Genomic DNA, 27,567 nt, shown 5'->3' with positions numbered 1-27,567 from the left:
GTTGTTGTTTTATACAAACTCCGTTTATTATAAATATAATATAATAGTTTAGAATGACTCCAGCACAATGAATCATCGTTGTCACCGTTGTTTGATATATGTCGTGTATTCAGAACAGGAAATAACAATACGCATGACCCGACAAATACTACAATCAAAGGTGTGTGGCATTCTATACATGAGCGAGTTCCAAGCCTGAATATCTTTGACATATTTGAGTTATGATAACGCAGAAAATGACGCCTTAAATGATGACATCAAGGCTAAAGCAATACATCGAATTTTGGTCGAAATACAGACGAGCTATAAATTATTTTTATTTAAACTAAATGAATGAATTTTGTTTAAATTAATTCAGTTTTGATGGTATTAATCATTTGTAAATATTTGTTTTTGCACAACCATCATTTCTGATTAATACAGTTTGATCGTTTTGCAAGTAACTTTAATTGAAACGGCTGAAAAACAAAGAATTTATGCTCCTAGATCCTATATTTATATTCTTTCAGGAGACTGATTAAAAGGTCCATGCCGAACATAACAGATTGAAACATTTAGATCTGACTTATAACATTCGGTATAAATCAACCCCCGAAACGTTGAAATGGTCAGAGTCAGAGCATTAGTAAAAGAGTGTGAAACTGAACCAAACACCAACAACAGCACTAAACAATAACTTTGCAACATTTCGTTGAATCAAATTTATAAATGAGTTGGTGTTTTATAACTCATTCGAACATAATCACATCCGTATTATTTTGTTCTCGAAATATTGGCATTGACTCGCTTGAAATATTTTATGCAATTTTAGATTTTCTTTCCTGAATATTGATTTTTTTGCGGCGGAGTCGTGAAAAACACTTAGCCTTGACCATAATTAAAATATTCAAGATATTTAAATTAAACTTAGTATGAAATGCGCACATGGAAAAGAAGTTTTACTAATCGATGACATTCACTCCTCGGCACTCTTGCTTTTAGTATTTGCAAGCTAATTGTAAAGGAATTTGAACCCTGATAATTGGATAAGACGGTTTAACATACCCCCCCCCCCAGATTTTCTGCACCAGGACAGCCTTTTAGTATAAAAAGTTACCTGATAAAGCGTTTTTTGTTATAAGAGGTCTTGTTTAAATAGGAGGGTATGCTTTAACAGATGTTTCATCAACATATCGCTGTGAAATTCATTTAAATGTCAGGTTTTTATTGCTAGCACCTGCGACGAACCGCTCAGACAACCATTTATATGGAATAAATGTTTAATTAGATGATTATAATTTAAATTTTATTTTAAAATTTAAACAAATGTTGTGAAAATCATTGTAATGTAACAATGTGATTTTGATTTATGAGCAGTATTTCCCCATGAAAATTTTGAAGGAATTTCATTAGAAAGGGGTGTATGCCAGGAATGGATGTATCTCCTGTTCGTTAGAAATATTTATTGCATTCGTCTTGCAACTGGGAAAACCAACATAATAATAAATAAATTCTATCAGAATACCAATGCATACATCATTTGGTCAGCTTTGTATTCCCTCGTACATTTTAGGTAATGCTGTACGTTTGGAAACGTCTAACAAAACATAACATCTTCCATAACTTCGTCATTGCTCATGAGATGCATAAGAAAATATGTATGTATTGTTCAAATATGCACATGTGAAGCACGGTCACTAACTTTTGGCTAGATAAATGTCTGATAATGCCACCTTGATAATTTGGGCATTATTTAAAAACTTTACATAGGCGATAAGGTAATGTTTGTTCATGAGTCTGTGTACACATATTAACACATATTAACAGTCCGATTACTCTGGCTTTAATAAATGAATAAAGCCCCTGATTCGTATATAATATAGAATCGATGATAGTCTAAGTTCGATTTCGACTTTTTGGAAACGCACCATTGACCGTTTAATTGGTTTGTAAAACACAATTGCCAAGAACATAATTTTTTACTTTGGAAAAGCTTTGCAATGCAATGAAAGTAAATGACAAATAAACTAGAAAACAATTTTAAAGTTGTAAACGTTACATAAGATACCGTTCTCGTCAATCGAAAAAAAACAACTCTTCATGCATATGTGTTATTTGCAGCAGAAATAAGCCACATATAAGACTACTAGATAATATCTTGTGTATGTTTCATTGTTATAATGGTGAAACTCATAACCTTTTTTTAAATGAAGTTTTTTTTTAAATCTTAAATTATGTTTGTAATATATATCCTAAAATTCATTTTTAATACAATTTTTCTGAAGATGACCGGTAAAAAACACATTTATTTATATCTAACGAATGGACCTATATTTGATACAGCCATCTCACTTGCTTACTTGACAATATAGATGGTATAAATCCAATAATCAATTACACTTAAATGGCGTCTTTAACAACGAGTAGAATGTATCGTATTGAAAAATATATATGCGCCTGTGCCTTAATAAAATATTTATTAATTAGGTGATTTCATATTGACCCTGTTATTTGTCCGAGGTTAGCTGTATTTGCCTGAGCCCGAAAGGGCAAATAACTCGGCTAATATGAAATCACCTAAATAATAAGTATTTTATTAATCAACTATTACTGTTTGGGTTAAAACATTCTAATTACTTACCTTAAGTTCACATTGAAGCCGTATTTATCCCGTATTCAATCATGGTGTCTGCTTTTCTTAACTTGACTTTGCTGATTTTGACATGCATTCTTAAAGTGACATTGCACATACCTATGAATAAAGCACTGTACAGTGTTAGGAAGCATGTCTTTTTGTCTTAACTTCGTAAATCATTTGCCGAAACGTCAAATGTTTTTACCTTCGTCCCCCATTTTTTCGGTGTACATATTCATAATAGTCGTAAAATCAACCAATGGGTTAAATACAACTGTAATATCAAACCGTTCAAGTGGTTCAAGTATTTAATAGATTCATTTATTCAAAACAGATTTATACGAAGCAGAACATTTTCAAAACAGTCGGAAAACGGAAAACAAAATGGCTACCTTTTAAAATAATTCCAATATATTTCTCTTCTTAGGCGAGTTTCGACAACTAATGAAAATGGTCCATTTCTCAAATCCTATATTAGGCGAGTTTGTAGCCAATCAAAAAGGAGGAAACTCATATTAGCCGAGTTTCGTTGGCATTGGCCGAGTTTGGTCGATATTGCGCGAGTTTTGACATATATTGTCTTCAATTGTCTGGTATCGTGATTGTCCTTGTATCTCGTCAAATACTTAATTGTTGATTAAAAATGAATGATGACGCATTAACGAAATGTCGAACATTTTACATTTTCATTCTGTCACCTTCTGTCATGGTTTAACTGAAAGTGTGTTTATCACTGAAGTTTAAACGCCGTCGACGAGAAACTCTATCTGCCTTTCTCATAGGCGTCCAATTAATAAGACCTTGTGATAACTCATCAGGTAGAATATGGTTTAAACATCATTTGGCTGACAAATTTTCAGTTTTTGTGTTTGTAATACCCTAGCAATCATATATAGTTAAGCTACTTGTACTTTAACTTATATTTTCGAAAGCTGTCAGACAAAACAAACGGATGAACCATTTAGATCTGATTCAAAATATTTGACATTAAGCAACCTCCGATGATGCTAAGTAAGGATACAAAAAGGCTCACATTAGTAAAGCAATCTTACTTACGAAAAAATGTAAAGCGAATGTGAGCACGGTATTTCCGACTGATTAATTATCTTCGGCTTTTATGGTAACAATATCATTGTAATTCGTCTTGTAAGGGGTTTTATGGCTTCTTTGAACATACCCATATCCGATTTTGTTCTGCGCATCATATAAGGAAGTATTGATTTTCAAATTTACAGTCGGGACAGGGGAGAACATTATTTGAAAAAAAAAATCACATATTATCATGCATTTGCAAAGAAATGCAATCTAATATATCAAGTATTATGAAAGAGAACAAAGAACTATGATCTTTTGAGCCAGACGATTGAAGGCAAACAGTTTCCAATATAGGCTTGACCTGGACCCCAGCTGTCTTTTTAAACGTTTCGTCGCATTGGAAATGGCAGCTTAATTTTGAGACAACATTCAAAGTAATTGCAATTCAATTAAGCTGACTGATGTTAGACATTTAACACACATTATGGCTGAAATGTGCTTTAGTGGGCGTCGACAAATCGTTTTCAAATTAAATTGTTTTTTTTTATTATCTTCCTGCTAGATAACATGTATGCCTGTGAGTAAGATTTAGCCGTATAAACTACAAACATTAATATATACAAAACATAACAGCAATACAATATATTTATTGCTCAAAAATATCAACATGTACGGTATGGTTGCCATGGCAAAACAATAAATAGATGTAATGCGATGTTTATTTCTTCTTGGAATATTGATATAGCAGACGGATATAATGTACATTTGATGCATCAAAACTGAAGCTAAAAGAAGAAATATTGTGATCTAGGACTACGACATATGAAATTTTTCGGTCATTCTGTAATAGGGCCTTAATTCAACAGTATTGACACGTACCAAGTGGTTCTAGGGGAAAATATGATCAGAATATCTCTAAAATCAATTGTACAAGTTTTACTGATTTATCCGTTCCGGAAATTGTCTTGTAACGAGGTGAATGAACTTTGGTAGCACTGTCTTGATTTGTATGATGATGAACTAAAATAGCCTTAAAACTAAAAAGAATTGATATGAACAAACCGACATGCAAATGACTTACCAAGGTCTAGTTTAATACCATAAAAATGAAATGACAGATTACATAACACATCAACAAACGAAATCCGTAATAAACATGGTTTAATTTCCCTTTATCAGTTTGCCTTCTTTATCTAATTAAATTACAAAAGTCCCCTTTAATATGTAGTCATGACGACACATTTAGGAGTATTTAATTACACCAAAATAAATACGTTTTACATTTGATGTCTCGAAGCAGGTCCATCTTTAATTGTTTAGATACTTGGCTAGTTCAAGTGTCGACTATAGGTTGAGTTGACATATTGTCCACCGGGATTTTCAATACAATTTGATTGACACATCGACAGCTGACATAGAGTGTATTGATGTTGTCATCACATCACCACCATTGTTTCTATTCAAAGTGTACAAACCACTGGATATTCCTGTCAGTGTTTTCTGCCAACACAAGGATGAAGTACTCAATAAGTTATAACATCAGTTATTTTTGCGGGAGATTTTAATGTTTGCATTGCCAATTATTCGAATGCAAATTTAGACACTACACTGTCTGAATATAAACAAGGTATCTGTACGCTAGCAAGCAGAAAATAATTTTGGTAGATCAAACTTATATAAAAAATATTTTACAGTAATTCAGTGTCTGGAGTCGTTGAAATATATTACAATTTCCATGACATAACATCTGCAAACAATAAATGCATTGTCTAGGCCAATTGTCCATAGTTTACGATCCATCACCATTTTTATGTTACAGCAGCATACGGAAACTGGTGTTCAGCACACGATTCAACTCAATATAGATGTTGCGTTAGACTATCAAGTCTACACAATTGCTTTCTTTTTGTTTTTTAGTAAAACTATCAAAACATCAACCAGACAACTAGATATTTTAGTCAGCAAAAACTTTTCGACTGATAAATTTTCCGTGACTTTCGTTTAAATATAGCATCGTCAATTAATCAGATCACTATTTTATTGCTGCTCCGAACATTATTACACATAGGAAAGTGTAAGCCATAACAAACATTAATTTCATCGAGTAATTGTATTGCCTTGTATGCTAATTTAAAGTCTGTAAAGGTTTATTGATGTGGCTTTCATGATTACATTTAAATACTGGTGCCCGCCATGAGCCATTAGAACAGAAATCAAATTGCGTTCTTTTCGGTCTGGCAACCGTAACAGACTAACAGAGAACATTAATGGCAAACTGCATTCACAATACAGTTCACATAGATCATTGCAATATTCAATGCTGTATTTAAATCATTACAACTCATGATGCAGTCGTATTACTCTGCATACACTTAAACCTAAGCTGTGAAATACACATTAAACCTCCACTTTATTAAGTCACATTTTGATGTTATTTCTATTAATTATTATGTATAACCCATGCAAAACAGGCACTCATAACTTGGACAAATAATGCATTGTGTAAACATTACACACCGCTGGTTCCACCATTATACAAGTCGGATCGCTCTAAATCACATTATATGGTGATCTTATTGTTGTTGTTGTTTTCATTTGAAAACCGATACCAATGTAACGCACTGATGAAGTTATTCTGATTGACCATAAATTTATTTGTCAGTACGAGATATCGAGACATGACCTAAAACTAAACAAATTGCCTTACAGGTGGCCTTATGGTACTATGTATTTTCCTGAAATGACCAGGCAACTTCAGGCAGCCAATTTCCGTCATAGGCATTTCCTGGAACTTCAGCTGTCTTCAACAATCTTGTTTCCGCATCGGTATTGACAATATAATTATGATAAAACAATCGAAGAAATAAAAACAGATATGGGGAATAAACTGTTATAAAACAATTGTTAAATCTCTTGTATCTAAAGATGTGTAATGTCATCCGCAAGTAACACCTGATCATAATATATGTTTAAGTTATATTTCGCAGATTTATATAATTGTATTATTTATTTCTGCTATAAGTCAGCTTTTAAACGAAAATAGGTTGTGTGTATTATCGATACAACAAAATTTGTTGCCAGCGTTGCATGTTTTTTATCAATCTATTTGTGCTCTTTGTGCCAATTTTAACATTATTGACTAATGATCTATTTGCGTATCAAAAGCAAAGCTTGTAACAGGCTCTTTGAAGTGATACCACGGTGTAGTACAACCACGAGTTAACCAAACAACAACCGAAACTAGAAGTGTGCAATTAGAAACGCGTTTGATATCGGTCTTCAACTGAACAACATATCTAATTATCTTAAGATGAGTGATACAATGAAAACTGTTATGACAAACCAAGCAGCCATACTCTGTTAATAATTACCCTGTTCGGAGGTTCATTGCCAAGGTCTAACAGATTTTATAAGACACGCACGAAATACAAAACAATTGATGCATCGCAAATGTGAATCAATTTATGACGAGGTTACGTCTAACGATCATTTTCGCGAAACTAACTCGGGCTTCTCGAGTTACTCTAGTTCTAAACGGAAATATTAAACCTTACATAATTGTGTCCCTTCTTTGTGTATATAAAGTTGATCGGTCCGTATATCAATGTATATAAATAAAAATCATTTTATGACGTCACCGGTCCATATTATATTTTTTGCGAGGTCCGAACCGGCCAAAAACGTAATGTTACCTGTTATGTCATATCATATGGACCGGCGACGACATAAAAGTGGTGAGTGCTGCTTGCAATTTTCACAACGACATGTTTTCCCAAATAAATATTATTATAACTGTTCAATAAAACACATCAAAAGCCATTTAAAATTATTAAATGTTAAAAAATCGTTCGGTATAATATAAGAAATATAACACACCACTTCGGGCCATATGGCATTATTAGGACCGAAGGTGAATGGACCTCGGCTGACGCCTCGGTCCATATACACTATCAGGGGCTGACTGGCAAGTCCTTATAATGTCATATGACCCTCAGTGGTGTGTAATATTTCTTAAATAGTCGAGCCAGTCTTCTGCGCATGCGCTCAATGACCTATCAACATAATTATTGTAATCCTTACTCAACCACAGGTTGGTCCTTGTATAAAGCTCTTTTAAAGTCATGTTTTAAATGAGAATCTGATATAAATTCAAATTGAAACAGAACAAATATAAAACGAGACTAAAAAAGAAGTTATGAATCAAGCTTCTTAGTATATTGGCATAATCTACTAACTTTGTCATTCACTTAAATTCATTTTGTTTTAATTCAAATCAAGTTTAGAATCCTTTTCAAAGTTAAAAAGCGGTTGTACCATACAATATTCCTTAATTTCATTAACAAGACAAAAAACGAATGTACATTAATTTGCTGATAAAATATCACCATAGGTCTAATTGAATGGCAATTGAAACAAAAATTTCCTCAGATTTAAACTTTGGTATAACACATCAGAAATGACCCGCTTTGAAGTAATCTTGTTCTGTTTATTTCCAGTAATATCTTTTTCCTTAAACAGGCTGGAATATACGTCTTCTTTTATGAGGCTACAGCTAATCAAACAGCTAATAAAATGGAGTAAATGTACTATTGGCTTTGTCACTTGTAAAACTCCATTTCGATTTCGGTGTCATGTGTCTTTAACAACGCATCGTATGAGTACATGGAAATTTTCAATGTTCCATATATTGGTCGAGCATAGCATAGGTTTAGACTAATATTAATTCATTTATGAAAGACGTTAATGTAAGAATTTTGTCACCATGTTATAAATAATTACAAGAAACAGAGTTTAGTCTAGTTTTATTGAATGATTCAGGGCTCATATGGTTATGTGTCAACACGAAACAGTATATGAAAACAAAATAACACAACATTGCAATTGTGGTGGATCCGTGATATAGTGATAACACACTTTGGGGTCGCAGGTTCGATTCCCCGCCGCACCACTAAAACAATACTACTCGTCTTCCGGTTGAGTGTGGTGTGGTAGTGCTATACACTGCTGTACTTCCGAGAATGGGTCTATGCAGGGCCACACCTTGTCTCTGCACTATGCTCCAATAACCTAATATGACTAACAATTTTATCGGAGCGTATGCCGGATGGGCCTTGCCTGAGTGCGAATAGAACTAAAACTCACATGGTAATTAGAACAAGACCATGTATGAATAATAATGTAAGATACTGAACTATCACTAATACATTATCAGGGAATGGTACAACCATACAATGGACGCAATCACAACGGATTTTAAAGTGTCAACTGATTATAACATATATCAGTAGAAAAGAATGACTGTTGTAATAAGCTTGAATTAATTTTCTAAATAATGACACCATTTTCTTGCAAAATATGGCATGTAACGTTATATTATCTTTATAATTATGATTCATTCATAATTTCAAGTTCCAATACCCTTGGATTTCCATAGAAAATATTTAATATTTGTTTGGATTTGTAAGATATGAACCAGGAAAAAATCTGCCGAAGAGCTACATTGACACAGGCTACAAATTTTTAATGATCTTGCATTATTTTCAAATTTAGGAAGGTTCTGATCCATACTTCCAAAATTGCAAAGTTTCAGAGCTAAACTCAGAAGTGTGATAGTCAAAATGATTCGAATCAAAGATCCGGCTTATCATGTTATTTAGGCAATTACTTGATTTATCAATACTTCTCCAATTATGTATGAAATGATCATAGGGGTTTGGATTGACAATATTCTTGAATGAAGCAAGTGAATTTACAAAATAATATAATTGATAAAATAAGGCGACACTCCAAGATTATTTAATGTTTATGTTAAGTCCCGTATAGAATGCGGACTATTTTGGCAAATTTCAGCCTAACAGTACTTTAGTATTGTCCTATATACAAGCTCATTGGCCGAAACGTTGTCAAAATATATATGTTTAAATGTTGCTTTTGTTATATTAGCCGTCTAAACGTTAAAAATGAATATTTATTTGATCCTGTTTTTTTTTAATTCGATTGTGAACAAACTATTATTTCAATAATTGGCTATTTCAATGAAATAAAGTAATTGTCTGTAAGATAAAGTGGCATTTCATAAACAAATGGATAGTCAAAACAAATGGATAGTTTTTGCAATAACTTGTCGGTTAAAAGGGAACCAAGTAATTACATGGGATCCATTAATCAGGTCCAACTTTGACAACTGTGATATCCTTCTCTCAATCACGGAAGTATCGGAACTAAAACGTCCATTTTATTATTGTCATTTTGAAGAGAATTTTGTACTGGGTCATTCAAGGAATCGTCGTCTTTTGTTACAATATTTAATGAAGGTTAAGAGAAGTTCGATTCACTTATCAAGGGGACGCAAAACCAATTGCTTTTATGCAATTTGATCGTTGTGTTTGGACATCGCGTGTTTCGTGAGTTATTGAATGTTTAGAACAGTGATTGGTTTGTACGTTCTTTATAATGACATGAAAGCATTCAATACGATTAGCCGTGTATTTGTCCTGTTGATATAAATTGACTTTGGCAGACTGTTTTGAAGGCAACAAAACCATAAGCAACAGTTTCACTCATAATTGCTTATGAATTGTTTGGTCCTTGAAACATTTGGTAATATCCCTGATAAACGTGTAACTTAATGTAACGCTAGGCCGATATGGCTAATAAATGCAGTTTCAGTTCCTCCTTTATATTTTAGTGTTAACAAACACTGGTGTTTTTTATTATGTACATATTATTGTATTGTCAAATATTGAACTAAAGGTATCCGACACCAAATTGTATGTCCTTTTTGACGCCTGGTGACTAACATTTGTTTTAATCGTTTGAAAGTGTTTATGTTTAGATAGAGAATATATCAGAAATACATAAATATGAATATAACAAAGACACTTTTATGCTTTAATTGACAGATAAAAAAATCATTTCCAAGTTAATAAAGAACAATAGTAAAAACTTTAATAACTCTTTAATGTATTGTCGGTAATGTAAGTTACACATTATTCATCAGCAAGCATTAACCTGTCAAATGATAAAAACATTGTATCGGGTCACCTGAATTCAAATTTTTAACAATATTGCGTTTGGCTATGGCCTGAAAAAATGAAACTCTTATTTGAGGTCCATGTGTGTATGTAAAACTTAAATGTAATTGCGTGCATTCATAAAGTGCTTTAGTATTTCTTGCAGTTATCCCTCGTGTGCGATTTTCCAACGATATCGGATATTTGATAACATTCAATATAAAGGCATTCAATATTTAATAATATTCAATATAAAGACATTCAATACAAGTCTTTATATGCACAGAACACATCCAATCTTTTTTCATCTGGTCAGTCATTTTTTATTCGTCACGGAAAACATTCAAAACATAATGAGTCTAATTGGTAAAAGCGTTAGGTACTAATTGGAGTAAAGAGATCGAAAAAACAACAACATCTTAACCGACTGACTTGCTATCTGTATTTTTTTAAACAATACAACATTGGATCAAAATTGATTTGGATAAATCATTTAACTAATATATTTTTCAAACGTATTGACTGTTAAGTTAAATATCAAAATAACTGAACCTTTATTTAATTAGATTTAATTGACAGTTTTGCATGAGTATTCATGTGTTATGACAAAATTGCTTGAATGTGTGTTGCGTTTTCTCTTTTCAAAGCACATATGTACATGTGCTTGCTATATTTGATACCACCTTCTTGTTTTGCTGAAGCGTTGAAAAACAACTGAATGTGAATTATTTCTGTCCGGGAATTTCATGTCCTTTAGAAAATGTCTAGAACATTAAGCCTACACATGCATTGTGTAGTTTTAATATAAAATAATTGACGAGGGTGTCCTTTACAAATATTACCACGCAGCCAATATGCCGACATTTTTGTTTTCTTATTTCCTTGCATGACGATATTACAAAAGAGAAATAAGAAAAACATTCCTTTAAACCTGATTCTCAATCCAACGTTTCTAAAAATGCAAACATGAATGTCAAAACTAATAATATAATCAGTCATATCAGTTTGCATAAAGCTGCAATCTCACAGATTAACCGTTTGACTCGTTTTTATATTGTTTGTCTTGAAACGAGCTAATTTGTGCGAAAATGCATTGAAACCAATGACATTAGACTGCTGACAAAAATTAGATCGCAGACTTTCATATTAAGTTCAAAAATTGATATTTTATACATTTTTCTTAAACCGTTAGTAACGCTTTAAACCATAAAACATTAATTTACGGACACAGACTGAAAATTTGCGATCTTTTGTTTTGCCAGCAGTCGTAAATCACAGGTTTGCAGATATATACGCAAAAATTGGCTCATTCCAAGACATAAAATTAAAAAGTTGTCAAAACGGTAAATCCGTGAGAGTGCAGCTTTAAAACGTTAACCATTTCCACCAATATTTCATAGTAAAAAGGTACATGTAAGATAGGGCCGCGCGGCCGGTTCTGAGAACTGCGGCTCTTCGCAGGCAGACTATTTTATACTATAAATGGGTGGACACAAACTGTAGAACCAGAGTTTCGAAGAATCTCTTTACTTGATCAGAATTCTTTTTCAAAGCACTTCTGAGGAAATTTTGGAATGCGTACCCGATACATTAGGATTCCTTCTTGTCCATTTTTAATGAAGATAAGTAATGAAAATAATGTGTTTTTCCATGGAAAACATAAAATTCATAATAATAAAAATTTCCAACGAAGGAAGTGTGTGGAAAAATGATCTATCGGCTTTGAAGTTATTTTGATTTTATTTATCGGTTGCAAAACGTTATTCCGTCAAACTTTTTAGAAAACAGAATTAATATCGTTACCATCTAAGATTACAAAAAGAATATGTTCTGTAAAAACGATTTATCGTAATAAACGTATATTTAATTGAATTTATATCAAACCATATGCACGAGACCAGTCGGGTAGTAACATTGCGCCATGTCAGGCGAATGAGTATCATATATATTATATAGTTCTTTTATTACATACGTTTAAAACAGCAAAATTACACTTTAAATCCATGTTCTCAATCACCCAAGTTGGTGGCTCCATTTGTAATGATGTTTGACGGAAATGTCAAAGACTTTCCAGAGACCATTGCCAATAGTGCCACACAAGTAACAAACCAGATATAAACATTTCAAATGATATTGCAGAAGTTGAAAACAATTGAAACATATATGGAAGTAATTGCATGTAACAACTACAAGTACGTATTTAGGTTACCTTTCGTTAGAAATGCATGTGTGTGTGTGTGCAGGATGATCTTATGACGAAACATCTGCAGCCATAGTCACAAAAGATCGCGTACTTCATACAATCGCTTGTCGCTGGTTGGCTGTATAAATAAAATAAAAATAATATGATAAAGAATGAAACGCTGTAAATGTTGGCACAGGACGGTTTCATCTGCATCAGAAATCGCAGGGGGGGGGGGGGTTCTTTTTGTCTTTAATACATCTTAGGATGAGCAACAATTCTCTTGATGTTCTTGGATAACTCAGTAAAACACTTTCTGTCCTATAATTATCATTAGTAGCAATCTTGTTTGGCAGCCTCATATCGGAAATTGGTCATGCACTGGTTCAACGTGGGCTATAAGGACCATATTAGCATTTTGATGTTCACGTTTTTTCAACCATTGGGTATATAAACGAAGGAAGTATAAGAAAGATATGTATGTGATATGTGCATTGAATTGGATTTTTCTATGATGTCTTCATATCAACGCGAGCAGTTTGTCTGCGGTCAATAAACTCCAGTGAATCGCAATATTCTGTCGCCCTTTCAACGCAAACGTATTTGCATAAACATTACTGTCACATTTCACAAACAATGCCTATTGAGAATAAGCCAATCTATCAAAAACACGCAATGTCGTGAGACAAAATCGCCACCACAGTCAATAAGCACTGTTAAAACGTTTTCAGTCTGTTTCATCTTTAGCCCAAATGAGACATTTTTGTACAAACTACTTACTAGTATTACTGCATTAAGAAAATAAAAATCGTTTAGTGTTTAGGCGAAATTAAACACAGAAATGTTCAGAACGGCAGGGAAATTGGACCTATATTGAGTTCATAAAGAAGGTTATCTTTTTACCAAATAAATAAAATACATAGACAATAAAGTCCTACTTTCCTAATATCAGTATTGTCATGTGTTTTAACAAGTTAACGAGTGAAACATTCGTATTCGACGAATTTTACATTTAATATCGAATATCACCCCAGGCCCAAATTTCTCATAAGCGCAACAAGCTTAAGAAGCTTAGTTCATTGACCAACTTAATCTAAATCATCATACACAAATTGGTATATCGAAATTATCATAAGAAGTCTCACATCTCTTAACAATAAAATAATTTAAAAATTAAAAACAAAAATGAGTTAAGCTTAGTTTTGTTATCAGCGACGGAGGCAAACAGCTGCGTGCTAAAGGACTTTTCCCCTTAATTATTTTACGAGTATTTTCAGCTCGTTTAAGAGAGAAACCAAATTAAACACAGTCTAAATACACCCTCCTTATATAAATTCATAAAAGAAATGTGTTGGTTATATCTACAAGATTTCTTCTGTAGAATTATTAGTTCATGCAAAAATCATACGAATACTGATGTTTTTCAACGATTAGGCAAAACAATGATGTGATATCCGAGCTATAAAAACCTACAAGGTACGTTATATTTGTAGCTTATAACACGTATATGCAGCTTAGTATTGGCAGTAAAAATGTCAATACAATAAGATACATTTTTATTCTGATTTACAAGAGACCACAAATATGTTCGAACACCATAATTGTCCTTATACGTTTAACAAAGGAAATATTGTCCTTATGTTATATCGATAATATAAACAATGAAAAGTGCAAGCTAGTTATTTGTCAGTTACACCTTTATACCGGATGATATTTCGGAACCGTTGTGTAAAACTGTCAATCCAGTCAGTACTTACCGTGTGAATACGCTGTTTAAAGATGCACTACTCCAAAATAAGATCAACCACAATTGATACAGTTGTTTTAATATACCAAAAAAGGTAAATAAATGTTAAAAACTATGGTTCTTATGAAGGATAACGAGTTAAATTTGAAAGAAATGTGCAGTAAACACGGTATTTCTACCTTATGAGACGATATGAGATCACAGTCAATATTTTAGCACTTACCGGTCATATACTATTTTTGCGTTTTCAGCTATTAAATTCACAGTTACAATCTTGTTATCAGTTATAAATATTTTCCATATAATAATTTAAATGCATTATTTAGTAAGTAGTTAAAGGTTTATCAGTATCACGCACAATGTATGTTTGTTACACATGTGTATGTATTGATTTTGATTAAGAGTGTCACTTTTAACCGAATGTTTTGTGTACCGAGCGAAGTGGTTTGATTAATATATAGTGTATACGGCACTCTGCTATATAGCTGCAGTCTGTTTGTTGAATGACATCAAAATGTTATTGTAGGCCAGAACTACACAAGAAAAGCGTGTTGTTGAAAATATTGCATGAATGTTAAAATGAATACACTTTGTTTTGTTTACTTAGTACATACTTTATGCTATTAAAATACTTTATGATTTCATGCACTTACATGAAATCAGTTTTATGAACAATATTCACGTCAACAGAAAAGTTGGTTACTTGACCAAGCCAATTGCGATAATGGTGACACATAAAAATTGCGGTACCAATTGTAATTGCTTTCTCATATCATAATGTAAAATAAATGACAGAAAATGCATCACAGATAAGGTTATTGCGATTTTTTATTTCAATTGAAATGGGATATTGCTTATTTAACAGTATATCAATTTGTGTCTATACTATTTATTTTGTTGCGTTTTTCAATATATTCTCACTCTACTCATAAGCACTTTAAAACGATACTCATTTAAAAGTGGGTCACCAAGCAACCTAATTTTTTTGTCCAGTACGTTAAGTCCTATCTCCGTCAATACAGACGACTACATACGTCTCAATTTCCAAATAATATGTCAATGTTTTTTATCTAAGCTACTTGATATCGTATTAAACTCGCCTGCTTGCAAGACGATGTATCCATAACTGTATTAGCATCAATTTAAATATCTTAGCACTTCTTTTTCTCGTGTTTTACCAATACGTTCGACGAAACGCTTTATAAGTCTTTAGGGAATGATACCCCCCCCCCCGAATATACGTGTCCAAGCCCTTGTATTTCAAGTTTCATATCGATCATGCGTGTACGCAAAGTTAGGAAAAATGATTTTTGAATTAAATTATTGTCCATATTCAAATATAATTTTGTAATGCTTATCTTATACTCAACAGCCGCACGTGTCACTAATGCTTGTCCTATAATCCACAGCCGCACGTGCCACAAATGTTTATCCTGTAGTCCACAGCCGCATGTGCCTCTAATGCTAATTACGTACTCCACAGCCGCACGTGCCACTAGTGCTTATCCTAAACTCCACAGCCGCACGTGCCACTAGTGCTTATCCTTAACTACACAGCCGCACGTGCCACTTATGTTTATCCTGTACTCCACAGCCGCACGTGGCACTAGTGCTTATCCTAAACTCCACAGCCGCACGTGTCACAAGTGCCTATCCTGTACTTTACAGCCGCACGTGCCACTAATATTAATCCTGTACTCCACAGACGCACGTGCCACTAATGTTTATCCTGTATTCCCCAGCCGCACGTGCCACTAGTGCTTATCCTAAACTCAACAGCCGCACGTGCCACTAATGTTAATCCTGTACTCCACAGCCGCACGTGCCACTAATAATTATCATGTACTATCCAGCCGCACGTGCCACTAGTGCTTATTCTAAACTCCACAGCCACACGTGCCACCAATGTCTACCATGTACTATAAGCCGCACTTGCCACCAATGTCTACCATGTACTATAAGCCGCACGTGCCACCAATGTCTACCATGTACTATAAGCCGCACGTGTCACCAATGTCTACCATGTACTATAAACCGCACGTGTCGCCAATGCCTACCATGTATTATAAGCCGCACGTGCCACCTATTTGCCCCGTTTTGGGAAACACGCACCCTTGCCACTGATATTTTCATTACTACGGACGTGTGGAGTTGCATCAATCTACTTCGGAAGTATTCCGAAAATGTTGTGCTTGTGTCGATTTCTCGACTTTTTCCTTCTATTCTTGAATAGATAACTCGCTTTTATTTCCCCACATTTCCATTTTCAATAAATATTTAAGATAGAACAACGTTTTGTTTCTGCTTATACCATTGTAATGAGTAAAGTTTTTTTTCGCTTGGGCCGTTTTAACTAGTCAATCTTATCAACATAGCATGAACCCGTTGCCAATTCGCGATGAAGTCAATAGTCAGATTTATTGCATGCAGCAGTCGACTTATATAGAAGTTCAATAGTCTGAATTACCCGACTTAGTCTGACGACAACGGTTAAAGTTGTTCTAAAATCTTTCACTGGCATTATCTCTAAATATGAATTGTGTGATGCATGAGGTTTTGTGTGCCTAGAGTATCTCTACTGTTGTCTGTGAGGCCTGAGGGCTGAGCCTTCAGGGGTGTTTGTGAAATATATTTATGCCTGATTTATCCCTGTTGTTTTTCTATGACGAAATAAAGAGTGGCAAACCATTGAGTGATCAAACTAAGATGCGTTAGCGTTAGTTTCGCCTTTTTGTGTTGAGATAATTGGATAAGTTACGTTTCATTTGAATATCGATTTATAATAAAACGTGTTTCTCATTGTACTGTTCTTGTATGTATTGTCGTTTAGTATACAAGTGATATCAGTACACAGTACAGCCGAAGCAATGTTTTTGCTACAGGCTTGGACACTTAACAAGCAAATGCATCACATGTTTATAATCTGGAATGAGAGGGTCCATCAGAACAAATCAGAAGGTATCAAAATAACAGTCTTTGTGACCATATATTGCCTAATGTAACGATGACAATGGCTTCAATTATGTCGGGAAAATAAAATGTTACATCTGATTGAAAGCCGTAATCTGTAAGGGACTCGCTCATATTTTGTTAAGTGCACATTTTTCTATATATTTTTACAGACGGCTGGAACCCTTCACTGTTCAAATATTGCCTTTGAAGTCCACGAGTTTGAATACCGCAAGTAAGACTTAAAGGTTGAATTACCATGCAGCTTATGCATGAGTCATTGTGGGCGAGAGTTTTGTTGTAAATTTTCTTAAAACAAATTCTTCACTGTACCGGCTTGGGTTCGCTCCACACTTAAACCGGGGTTTTATTCTTTAATTGTATTTTTTCCGTTTTCGTAATCAAATATTAAAATAATTATGATACAAGGGTTTCCAGATGCATTTCCGTAAGCATCATAGTAAGAAAATATAAGCAAGTCTCTTTAATGGCAAATTAGAAGACATTGTGGTTACAAATGCGATCAATTTGGTTTAATGAATCGTGGATCTTTATTGTTGGCATACGGGTTATGTTACTATCACTATATATTATAAATAACATTGTCATGTGTATCATATTTTAGTGCTTCAATTGTTTTCATCTACAAAGCCAATAAATAAAAAAATGGTCCAATCAAAAACATTAGCGAGTCCTTAACAAACAAAAGAGGAATTCGGCATATATACTATACAACCAACACCTGTTGTATAACAATTAATCTCCCTAATCTGATTTAATGTCCTTATATTTGAACTCATAATTATTCTGTCAACACCAATGCGGCAACAATCTTGTTGGAGACAGCGAAAGCCCCAGACAATGCCTATATCAGAAATTGGCCGCATGTAATGATCTGGTTCTTTCAGGAAGAAGTAGTACCAGAGCTATTGTGCAATTTCTCTACTCGCGATTCCGTACTGATAAACTCTTCCGAAAATATACCCTGCCAGAATTATATGCCATGAGATATATTTGCATATATAGCTGTACGAATTACATACAGTTAATAAGATTTAAGTAGCGATAGCAATTATGTTTTAACATTGGAAATAGTAGACAGTCGCAAACAGTACAAAGCAATAATGAAAACAAAATGTTCCTACAACAGCGCTGGCCTAATATATTTCATTTGCGTTATCGGTCGAAATTCACATGACTCATAATGGCAGCCGCTCATTTACACTTAAATCGATTCATTGCGTCGGATCAGACAATATTCTTATAATTGTTACTGTAGCAGTCTATTTTCATGAAGAACTATTTTAAGTCTGATAAGCAGATGTTCAGTTGACGTCTTTGAGATAAACTCAACTGTTCAATTGCGTATGTGTCATTTTAAGATACAACAGACTGAACACGTTTTATTACTTTTTTTATTTTATGGATCTAGTACGATGTTGAGAGGAAGTGGTTCTAACTTTCTCTTTACTCAATATCTCTTAGAAACTTGTCGCTGTCACCTCTAATAATTCTTATTACAATAGCTTGCATTTGAATGGAAATAGTAAACGTTTTAAGATATTTGTCAATTGTTTCCTGCCACTATTTTCGACACAAAATTATTGGTCTGAATCTCAATAAAATTCTGATGTGATTCTGCTCGAAGCCATTACACATCATATCCAACCAAATAATAGTGATATTGTTACCAAAAATGGCACATTTTAATCCGTCGGAAATCATTTGTCGACAATTGCTTTCCATTTTTGTGGTTCAGAGTGCTTTTCTAATATGCGACTTTTTTGATCATACATATTACATAATAATACATTTGACATTATCGGGAACTGCTTCATTGATGATGTAAGCTAGAACGATCTGAACCAAAATTAATACTTGTTCAGTCTATGTTCACCCATGTCGTCCTTAAATAAAAATGTCTTCAACAACTAAGACAGATCTTCAAGGCGATGCAATAAAGATACAAGTAGCGTTCGCAACGACTGTGTCTATGCTTTATGAATTAAATCCCCGAATTATGTAAATTTGCTCTGTTGCTGTTAAAGCAATTGTCTTTGTCAATCTGAGTGTTTAACCGCCTTGGCATACAAACGTGTGTGGCTAAATTGCTTAAATGAGTCAACAAAACTTGCGTTCATCGCTACGATAGCATTATTATGTCATTTAACGGCTGCAGGCTTCAGACAGCCTAAGTAGTTGATGATAATGAGTGTTTACCGGTTTGTATGGTTCAAGTTCATTTGCCATTAGCATGAATGGGAATACAAATACCATATAAAATGTAAGATATTTTTCAAGGGACTCAATGTCAATATTGCGAGATGTTTTTGGAGAGCAATAGTGCGTTTCTAAAACATCAAAAATCCCGAGTGTGATTATGAGCCACACAAAACTGCTCAAACCAAAGGACGGCGCTTTACTAAAACGACAGGCACAAACAATAATCAGTCAAAAATTGTTGCTGGAAACGTTTTCAACTTGTCTGGTTGATATTTTGATTGCTGTACTAATTTGCGGTATTTTATGACAATATATGACATTCTCGGGGACTATTTTCTAGCTTATAAAAGTGATTAAAACTTAAATATTGTGAAACGGGTCTAGAAGTTCAAACATAGAGCAATTGTGTAGACATAAAATTTTAACATAATACAATAAAGTATTTCCCACCAAACTGGATCATATTTAAATTCAGTATTTAAAAGGTACAGCCTTTACCCGAATACCAAAATCTCGTCTTGTGGCAAATTGAAATGTTTTCTTTTATCAAGGAATCAGAAAGCCACGCTTAATACTTATAGGAAATTAAAACATATTAATTACATATGGAGAATGGAAGTCGACCGCTGCCTCTTTGAATATCTTGTAATTTGAAATAATCAGAATAATCATAATGAGTGTTGTGCCTGTCCTATATTATATTGTGTTTGATCCTTACTTTTATTTTACTCTGATTGACTTAGCGCTATTCAATTAGATATAGTGAGCAGTTTGCATCTGCTTTTACGATGGCATTTTCCTTTGAATAAACATACTTATTGTTTGGATGATCTACAAAGATTTGTAAACAAATTTTACTCCTTTTTATCATTTGAAAGTGCTTTACGTATAGAAAAAAGACATTATAAATTGCTTTACCGAAATACTGTTACAACATAGATTTTTAGCATTCTAATGTTTATGTGAAAAAATACAGAAACAAGCTCAGTAGCAAAAAACCTGAAGCACCTAATCAATTACATTTTTTGCACACTGACAATCAGCTTCAATTGATTATTTTTTACAGTTATTGTGCAAAACATCGATGCGACTAAATTGTATAATATATTAAAGCTGCACTCTCACAGATATGTCATTTTTACAATTTTTGTATTATTTGTCTTGGAACGAGCCTTTTTTGCGAAAATCCAAAGAAACCAGTTATATAAGACTGCTGACCAAAAAATAGATCGCAGATTTTTAAATTTAAGTTCAAAATTGATTTTTTTTTTGCATTTTTCTTAAACCGTTAGTAACAGTTAGTAACGGTTTAAGCCATAAAACATTAATTTTCGAACAGAATTATGAAAATCTGCAATCTGATCTTTTGTCAGCAATCTTTTATCATTGGTTTGCAGATATTCACACAAAAATTTGCTCTTTCCAAGACAAAAAATAAAAAAGTTGTAACAATGGTATATCTGTGAGAGTGCAGCTTTAAGGTTGTGGGTCTAAAATACATGCCTACATGCCTACATCAGAAATCTTTAGTAATTTTAGACTCAAAAATCTTTGACTTTGACTTAGGTAAAAAAAACAGACAAAAGAGGCAAACTGCTAGTATAAAATTTAAACTTGCATAATATGAAAGACGTGATTAGCTGGTGGTTATTGGGATCTGTCATTTCATTATATGTGTAAGAACGTTATCTGTAAGTTGATTGGTCAATACATTTAATGTTGATTGCAATTAAAATATGGTTTAGTATCAGATAAATGTAGATGTAGCTACTTTAATACAGTCAAATCTTCTCAAAACAACAACAGAGAATATTCTGAATATACTTTATCATTCATTCATTATGCGACTGTCATTATGGCCGAATGGCGGCCATCTTGCCAAACGACCGGCAAAAGTCATATTATCTGGCCCGTCATCTCCATATTTTTCATCCCCAACTTTGATTATTTTAAACCTGTATTATATTCTGCTTCTATAGTCTGTTATATTATTTTGCCACGAAAAATGATTTAAACCACATTGCATAAATAATTAAGTATACAACTGATATTGCTGCCATGGAAGTCACTAAATACATGCAACAATATATACATATCTGTGTTTGTTATATATCTCCAGTTTTGTGAGAAAAAGCATTATTGAGATCCTCATCTAAATCCTTGTTCATGCTTCTGTTGCCTTGGCAACCATTAATATCATGCGATGATTAATCCTATTATGTATATTAGTTTCTACCTTTTATGTATATGTCTCAGGAAATTACGTATAGGAAGAAAGTGTATACAAAAACTTTCTTGACCACAGTGCCTTACTTTTTTTCGTGCAATACCTATTGGATAACAAAGCTAATTATATTTATTTTGACCGAGGCTAAAACTTTAAACTATTACTGGCAGTTCATTTAAAGCGCTTATTTTATTATGTTTCCAGTAAAAAGGGATACTAGATATGTAATTTCAACTTGGCTGCGAAAAGGCGTCTCCTTAAAACAAAAGCCATCTGTCAATTAATATCGGATTTTTTTTTATATCATTCCATTTTAGCCCATCTTTTCCAAACAAAACATGAACATGTGAAATGTCGCATATGAATTTGCCATTGTGCCCAACACATCCTGTTTTTAAGATGTACCTATAATCAGTGAATTGCTGTTATAATGTCCTAGCTCTATATAGCTTTAACCCCGGCGTAACTCTCTCTATGTTTTATCACTGGCAACCAATAAGATACGGAATTGCTGTTCTAAAGGCCTTCTTTAGCCTCTTTGACTGGCATACGTTGTTTTTAGTTCTTCTGTCCATTGTCAGTAGGCATTTAAGTGATCGTGGTCAACGGATATTGATATTGCTCTTATTAGGCTCTCCCGTAGCTGGCCAACTATAATTCTTCCCTGACCGGTGAGGTAAAAGTTGCTCGTAAAATGGTTAATGTACTTGAATAGCATCGTTCGTATACAATAACAAAGGTAGTTGTTATGTCATTGCACTGAGATAATATTGATACGTCACACTTGTTAGTCATTACCAAAACCTTTCTTGATATTGTTAATTTAAGAAGACTAACAAAGAGGTATATTTGAGTACTCTTATTGCTGATATGTTTGCTTCAGCGTTTAAAGAAACTGTTTGTTTGGTTTTCATTGTTGAATGCTTAAAATGTTGTTTGCCATTACTGTACTGATTGATTTAAATATACGACTTTATTCTAGTCAGACATATCAAATATTTATAAATGTTAGGCCGATTCTCCTATTTCCAGACAGCAGTCAATTTTCAAGCACCATCTGTTGTAAATGATAACTTTAACGCAGCTTAGTTCCTGGAACGATGAAATGTATTCATCAAATGAGTTGTTTCTAACGTTTCAGTAACACAAGTTTCCAAAGGATTATCAGTATGCCGCCATATTGGGAATACATTTGTTGAAGGAAGCGGATACAGTATTAATAAGCTGTCTAAAATTAACGTCACAAATTAGAGGCTATCCTTAAATTTACAAATTTGACTTAGGTCCAAAAGAATGTGACAAAATAGAAGGCAACAGTGACTGCCTTTGTACAGTATAATGCGTTTACGAGGAAACAAAATATATATTTCAAAATGACGATAAAAAGAATAATGTCAATTAGGATCATGTCCAAAGCAATATGTTTTGAAAGATAGGCATCTGCCTATGAAAATAAAGACGTTTTGTGTTTTAACTTTTTACTTCTGAGCTTGTTTCTTTAGTTTTCACATAAGTATTGTATCAAAGAAGTAACAATATAACATCATTGAACGATATTTGAAAAGGAGCTGGACATATTTATACATACAGATACCACGTAAATTAAAACTGATATCGGCTTACATAGATTCATTTACTTGTAAGGGAAAGTTCATAGATGTTCATTATCGATTTGAGCTAATTGGGGTTTTATCAAAGAAATGACAAAATTACATCAATGAAATATATTTTAAAAGGGGCTGGACATATTTCTTTATTACCTGGGAATGTGAGAGAATCTATGTGAAACGCTCATTATGGACACTACACGCGAGTTTAATCGGTGTTCTATTTATAGTAACAGCCAGCTGTAAGCCAAAAAGGGTATCAGGAAAAAGGTAGCCTTTAATGCTCGTCTACTAAATAAAATGGTAATAGTTAAATTAAGGTAAAGATTAATATGTGGATTTTGGATACATGGTGACTCCATGTTATTTTGGAAGCATTTTAATAGAAAATGAGTGAAACATAATTAAACACAATAAGTAAAAGATATACCAAAGAAAATGTTTTACTAATTTTACGTCCGATTTCAGTTGCAATTAAGATCAAACATACAATGTTTGATACAGTAAACCCATGATCATATATTTTCTAATCTTAGTTATAAGCTATCAAATACCTTTCAAATGATACTAAACTTATACCACCAAGCATAATTCAGGTTTATGAATCCATCGAAAAGATAGCTAATCTAAGGGTCGGATTCCTTAAGTTCTATCTAAAAACAGTTGTTAAGACATTCAAGACTTGTTTGTTCATCAGGCAAACTTCCGACGTTAAGAAAATAAATACTTTAGATAAAATGCTGATTATGTTAGTGCGAGTGTGTCCTCAAATCAAACTATATTTTTACAAATATGCTCAAATGTTATAACAGTATGCCATCAAATGACATTTATTCATTTACGTACTTTTGAACTGTTATAGTATGTTGGTTTTGAATAAAAATGATTGTAAATTGTAAACATAGGTTACGATTGTTAGAACATTTGATTTAGATACATGCTATTACGTATTTAATGTATTAACTGAAACTACTTGGTTCATTCGAATGTGCCTGCAGTTGAGTCAACAGTACTCTAAGAATACTCCACAGGAAAAATATGTTGACCTGACGATTACAAATAACTATAATATCAATTTCATTTTGTTATAAAATTCAGTGACCTCCTACGATTACATACCAAATATAGCATTCTTAATGTTAATTATATTTATTAAATATCTCTAATTGAAGTAACATAACTAATCCAAGACATATGGCATACACATTATCTGAATTTATTGGCCTTATATACGTAAAAGCATAACGTTACAGGATATAAAAGTCAGTTAATAGACATGTCTGGGAGCCGCTGTCAATTATATTTTAATAGAAATAAATACGAGCAACAACATATCAATGATTTAATTAATTTGAACAAGTGTTTATGTATATTTGTAAGCTATTTTGTATATTTTAAGACACAAAATAATTGTGTTGCATATTCTTAGGAGTGTTATACATAAACATTATTATGCAAAAATCAGAGTTAAAGATAGATTTGACCTCAATGATGGCCAAGTCAGTGACTAATACAAGGTTTTAATACGAACTAAGTATACTTTAAAAGGTACCAATGAATTTGACTTCATTCAATCAAAATCTATTTTTGGTCATGTTTCTAAGTTATATATAAACGTCATGACCATTGTGTCATGTTCATTGTTTCGAGTGTAATACAATCATTACGCATTATCTTATACCCTACCTATTTAGTATGAATCAATAGCTTACCGAAAAAAGAATAAACCATTGGCGAAAAATGTGTCATGTGATCTAGAGAATCTTACATTCGTTGCCACTTAAACAAAATTGTATTAAAAGGCCCGCTTGATAACTTTTCCTTAACTCTTTCTTTAAACATTTTGTATTAAATGGCAACTCATGTACGATCCTTTATAAGTCCTTACTTCAAGAATGATGAAGAATAAACGGATCAACGGAACACCATTAACATGATGTTTATAGACATTAGTACATATATATATTAATATAGATTATAAGATAAGTCTTTGTTCAAGTGTACGATCGTATACTTATATTTCACCGAATGAAATCAATGGCTTTTTTCACGAGTGGCGTAGCCATAAGGGGGATATTGAGTTATATTGTGTCCGTCACCAACCATGAACTTTCTCCTATGTTTAGTGAAAAAAATCGTTAAGATTTATGCATCGTCAATTCTGATCCATTTCTCACCATTGTAGTTATATATGTATGTATTTTAATATGTGAAGTATGTTGATGAACAAACTATGATTAAACAAAATGTAGCTTTTCAATATTACACGTCTTTTTGTAAACAAACGAAACATGTATTCGGAAATGACGTCGTTAGCATTGTGTCCCAGTCAATGCGCGCTGACGTTTGATTTGGAATCGAGGGCAGGTTAAAATTGCTAAACAGCAAACATCAAATACTCATTTCACTGTTTGAAATAGAGAAATATCATTTTCAGAACAGTTATTAAATTCTATAAATCACCTGAAAGCAACAAATAACAATTATTCGGTGTATTCGATATGATCAGCTATTTTGCTGAATTGTTAACCGTATACAGGTACATGCAATAAGATCGAAGGAAGTTTTTACCAAGGGCTTTATCAATTATTAAATTGATGATGAAAACTCCTTCAGATATTTCAAATAATCTCAGAAAATCTCTTCTACAATACCTTGTTTTGTTCATGCTATGAACATAATCGGGATCTCGTTAATGCGTTAACTGATAGTCGATTACGATTTCTAGAGAAACTTGAAATGTTTGTATAGAGCTCAGGTAACATACAAATATTAAAGGCCACATTGCTTTAGTGCTCAAAACTAATAGTCAATAACGGTCTTTAGAGTAGCTTATACTATTTGCAAGCAGCCGTTGTTAAAGTTACCTGAAACATCTCCTGTAAACTCACCACTAAGCACGCGAGGTTTAGGGCATAAATGATCCACTCCTTACCTCCCATTCTTATGGCCCAGCAACTGGAAAGGTTAATACACATAATGTAAACCAATCTCTGCTAGCTGCTGCATAATACGATCAAACGAATGAAAAATTATACATTTCATAGCAATACTTTGTAATCATTAAATTCTAGCAACAATGTACATTCACGAACTCCATTTTGCCACTGTAGCGATACTTATAATGCGCTCCTTATGAATTTGCGAGAAATAGATAATATTAAATTAGGTACTACTTTATCAAAATGAACTTAATATAAATACAAAACAAATGAATTTAAAACGTATTGTAAGTACAAAATCGTACCACCTTATAACAGTACTCAAACGTATGTAGTATAATATGAAGCATTTAAGAAAGTTGCCCTACTACATAATGTCAGAACTATCTTTGATGAAATATTAATGGTTTTTGTAAGCATTTTGTCTGTGGTTCGCGATAAATGTCATCATTTTCTGAACCTTCTAACAAAGTGAATTCAAAAAGCAAATAGGCTGCCAGTTGAATCCTGACAAGTTATTATTTAAAGTCAATAACGCCTCACAAGCAATCAGAACCTCCCTTTAAAACCTTTTATAAATTCTCATACTTTATTATTTTTGATCATCAATATTCTATATAATATCGAAAGGAGGAAATCTTAAACACACAATTGCATAAAAACCAACATAACATATGACATTGGCGCCTTGCATAAAACAGATAATGATGATGGAATGTAGAATTTGTAAGCTTCCATCGGAATGAAAAACGAAAATTGCTTTAAATCATTATTGAATATACAATGAACACAATTTAAAAATATTACACACCACTGAGGGTGATATGACCCTCCGAAGGAGTTAATGTACCGAGACGTTAGCGAGATCCATTCACTTACAGGGGATGACTGACCGGTCCTGATAATGCTACATGGCCCGTAGTCGTGTGTCATGATCAAACATTTAATGTTACCATTCAATAGTTCTAAATCGCTTTGGATGGGTTTTATTGAACCTGTTTACTTACGACAAATTTTTGTCATTGTAA

The sequence above is a fragment of the Mya arenaria genome, chromosome 1 (assembly GCF_026914265.1).
Source record: "Mya arenaria isolate MELC-2E11 chromosome 1, ASM2691426v1".
Taxonomy (NCBI): domain Eukaryota; kingdom Metazoa; phylum Mollusca; class Bivalvia; order Myida; family Myidae; genus Mya; species Mya arenaria.
This window is presented reverse-complemented; position numbering follows the sequence as displayed.